Source organism: Cebidichthys violaceus, unplaced genomic scaffold (genome assembly GCF_023349555.1).
Source record: "Cebidichthys violaceus isolate CVI_PGR_0920_01 unplaced genomic scaffold, fCebVio1.0.p SCAF_4, whole genome shotgun sequence".
Classification (NCBI taxonomy): Eukaryota; Metazoa; Chordata; class Actinopteri; order Perciformes; family Stichaeidae; genus Cebidichthys; species Cebidichthys violaceus.
In genome coordinates this window covers 12,755,705-12,760,212 of record NW_027176594.1, presented here as the reverse complement: position 1 = coordinate 12,760,212, position 4,508 = coordinate 12,755,705, and positions in this window count along the sequence as shown.

Below are 4,508 nucleotides of genomic sequence, written 5' to 3'. Positions count from 1 at the left end.
GAAAACATATCGCGTCATTTCCGGCTATAGAAACACTTCCGGTGCGTTCCAAATCGCCAACTTCAGTACGCCTTGCAGCTGCACTGTACTGTACTGTAATATGCCACCAATTGGATACGTATTACTTCGTCATAACATTGCGCCTTGAACTTTGACCCTCTTGCTCATATATGTAACACAACCATAGCGCGGAATTTGAAGTAAAAACTATGCGATTGATTACAAACGCAGCTCAACGAGGTCGCCAGTGACGGAGGTCAACCCGGAGAACTCTGCTGTTTGTAATGGATGTAGTTTCAATCTAACATGCTGTATGACATCAACGACAGTAAAATTACTTATACATTCTTATATTTAATAGTTCTGTCCTTTTATTTGTATCGGTTCTCTTTATTCACTTCAACAATTCCTATTTCTATTAATACTATCTATTCGATGGATCACCAGTGGGCATGTTATTGCTGGCAGATGTTATTTTTGTTGTTGAATGTATTTTAATGCAGAGATGTAGTCGGAGCGGAGGACCCTTTGTTCTTCTGTTTATTATTATTATTATTATTATTATTATTAGGTTCCAAGCACTGACGAAGTCTGAGGGGAGGACTTATTATTCTTCTAATGATTATTATTATTGGGATTCGAGCACTGACTACTTTGGGCAAAGGCCCTATTGAAATCACAAAAATTCTTAGGGCCCAAGCACTGACAAAGTCGGAGTGGAGGACTTATTCAAATTCATTATTATTATCATTGGGGCAAGATCACCAATTAAGTCGGAGTGGCGGACCTATTGTGCTTCTCATGGTTTTAAAATGTAGATAATTTAAATTATTATTATCTGTCTTTTGGAGGAAAAACAAGGTGCTTGGGCTTCTCAAAATCTCGTGAAAGTTAGCACAAAAATCGGACTCAGCGAAAATAGCGATCTGATATGGGTGTCCTGCTCGGGTCGGACAAAATGGCTCAAACACGCCACCTATTGAGTATCCCCGCTGTGGGTTTCACCTAGCTGTATGAAATTTGGTAGGTACTGTAACATGATGAGACGTACAAAAAAGCCCATTAGAGCTATTTGTAAACCCAATAAAAAGTCGGCCATTTTTAATTTAATGTCGTTTTTTTTTTTTTTTTTACTATTTCGAGGCGCTGTACTTTAACAAACTCTTCCTTAAGATTTAACCCAATTGACTTCAAATTTAGTCAGTATCATTTTCAGACCTTTGCAATTAAAAGTTATCAAAAGATAAAAAAATGAAACCGAAAGTTGTTGTAACTTGGCTGTACATTGTGTAATCTATATGTGTATATGTTTCATAACATTCTCACCCTGAAGACATACATGATCATTTCGAATCACGGTTATAGCCCCACCCAGTGGTAACAGGAAGTTACAGGTAGTGTACTTTTACGTCTTCTTCCTCGAAGATTAATCACATCCAATCTAAAAACGTAAGACCTTGATTATGCTTCATTCAAATGAATGTAACTTGATTTTACATGGTCAGATCTCTTTTTTTGATGAGACTCAAGGCCTGAAGGCCAATTTCGATTCACCATTTTACACAAAGCTGTTATAACTCGACTGTACTTGGTCAAATCTTGACATGCCTGATAAGAGTCATGGCTTCAGAACCACTGCGTGCCAAAATTCACTCCCAGTCAAGCACCACCTACTGGGCACCATGGCTGTGTGAAGTATTTCACAAATACAGGTCCAAAAATGTAGGGGGGTTCAGGGGCATACCCCTTGAAAAAAAATAAGATTCCCCTGATCCATATATCTATATGTCTATATATCTATATATAGATATATAATGGCGTTAAGTTTGGAGAGCAAAAACTGACGTTTTAAAAGCATATCAGTGGGCATTAGTATAAATGATCTGTCGAGCAGTCAGACATGAGGATCAGGTTAAATGTTGCTATGAATGACCCACACTACAATCTGAAAATACAGAAGAGGATAGAATGATCACAAAACATCTGTTAATGAATGTTGATAGAAGTAATTAGTGTTCAGGTAAAAAGCTAATTCACACTACCCATCTCTCTTACCCTCTGTATTCCCTTTCTCTGTGACTCCTCACTTGTGTCCTTGCCAGTGTATATAAATAAATAATTAACAAAAATTATATACACCTTCTTTATTTTGTCTTGTGTTTGAGTTTGCAACATTTTAGATTTTAATTATGTCTCAAAAAGCACATAAATATAAGCAAAATGTGTGTTTTACAATGATATCTGTATACAATAATAGTATGTTCACACTATGATTATGCTCGGTGTTTGTGCTGTTAGATTGAGCCAATAGGTTCCACTGAATGACCCAAAGAACATATTTCTATGGTAATAGCACTTTGAACTGGATCAGGTAAGTTTTTGTTTGTGAGGATCAGCATCATGCTAATCCTATCATCCCCATCACCTTTCTTTTTTCCTCAGTCTCCTCATCTTGTCTCCTCCTTTCCCAAAGCTCAGCATTGATCGACACTATTGTCTGTCTCAGTGTAGAAAGTAAATACATGTAGGCTACTCAGGGGTTAGAGTGAAACTAACTAGCGGGCATCACTGGCGTCTTTTTAATGTAGGGCAACCACACAGAAGCTTTTGGTTAAAGATGTGTGTCTGGGGATGAATGGCATTGATTACCAATGTTGAATGCACTTATTGTAAGTCGCTTTGGATAAAAGCGTCTGCTAAATGACTGTAATGTAATGTAATGTAATGTAAAAAAGCGTAATATTGAAATACTTTACTTGACTTTTTCCATTTTTTGCTATAGATCTACTCCACTACTGCTCAGAGGGAAATATTGTACTTTTTACTGTACATTTATCTAATCGCTTTAGTTACATTTTACAGACTCAGATTATTAAAACAAAATATAATCAACTAAATAATTATGTTTTATTATAGAGTAAACTACCCAGCAGTGTACATAGTGATTAGAATGAGCTACACCTTTACCAGCTGCAACATTAAAGTGATTAACCGACTGACTGTCAGCACAAACACGCAGTTGGTTTAGAGACATGCATTTACTTTGACGGTCTGTTATGTTACAAACACTTTCAGGCATTCAGGTTTTTGTCGATCTTCCCAGGCTTACATTTAAAGTTGTCTTCGGAGAAACGCTCAAAACATTCAAGCCTTAAGCCCCTGCAAAATGACCTGGTGACGCGCTGCTCCACGCAGGAAATACCTTGTAACTGGTGAATGCAGCGTCTGATGGTCACAGAAGTGTACCAACACGTCAGCCTGCTCCCCCGCCAGTACCCTCAACGTGCCCAAAGGTGTGAGGGCTCAGCCATCGCTGCTAGTAGCTTTCATTTTTATGTTGTGTCTTCTCCACTAAAAAGTCACCAATACATCTCAAGCTGGGGTTCATTGAAGATAGTGCTTATGAATTGCCTTGACCAAGAACACTAGGACAGTTGATGCAGTCTGTTGTCGTTATCGCTGTTGCCGTTTGTTCTATGTAGTTCTTTGGGGTTCAGTCGATACCAACTTTTAATTTAAATTCGATACAATACTGATTCTTTTTGTTAAAAATGTAACGTTATAGATACCTATACTGATCATTTCTTAAACGGAATGTTGTTTTTTTCCAAAATAAAAGTAATTTTTAGAAGAAAAAAAAGATCATTACAGTTAAAGGCAAATCACATGACGTATACTGACCATTAATAACAAATTTATTACAAAGGCAAGTTAGAGTACAGTTAAATAAAACGTTTGTGCCACTAAGTGTAAAAAATAATCCAATATTTTACAGAAATACTATGATTAAATAATAAGCCTCCTTGTTGTTTTTTGATGTTTGAAGAGCTTACTCGTGCTGCTGCTGTGTGTGGCACTATATTGTCATTAAATAGCGCATCCTGCTGTATTTTGATCTACAGGCAAAAAGTCGCACTACAACACGCTACGTTTCCTTTCTGATATTCTCTGACATGTTTGATGTAAAGTGTGCAACTAGGCACCACTGTGCTCTGGGTTCTGACTGTGACACAAACCAGCTAAATGCATCAGGGCTGTTTCGCCACAAACACTATACAAAAGTGGTGAAAACGTTTGGAAGTGATGCAGCCACCCACATTTGTATTAATATAATTCTACCATGTATATATTGTTAAAGGACCCAATACCACATGAGTATCTTGTGAGTAGCATGTGCAGTCTCTCTGGAGACAAAAACGTTGTCTGAACTAAAAACTAAGAAATGCTCTGTGTTGACATGGTTTAGCTCAGCAAAAGCTATCTGCTCCTAAAATGACATTTTCTACTTTACATCACTACATATGTATGACTACATGAAATACAACAACATGCACTAAGACAGATTTAGAGTTGTTGGAATGTGTGACGTCACCCCTGTGACGTGTCACAGGGTGACCGTGGCTAAGTGGAGAGCAGGGCCGCCTTTCAATCAGAGGGTCGGAGGTTCGATCCCCGGCTCCTGCCTCTACCAGTCTCATGTCAATGTGTCCTTGAGCAAGACACTTAAC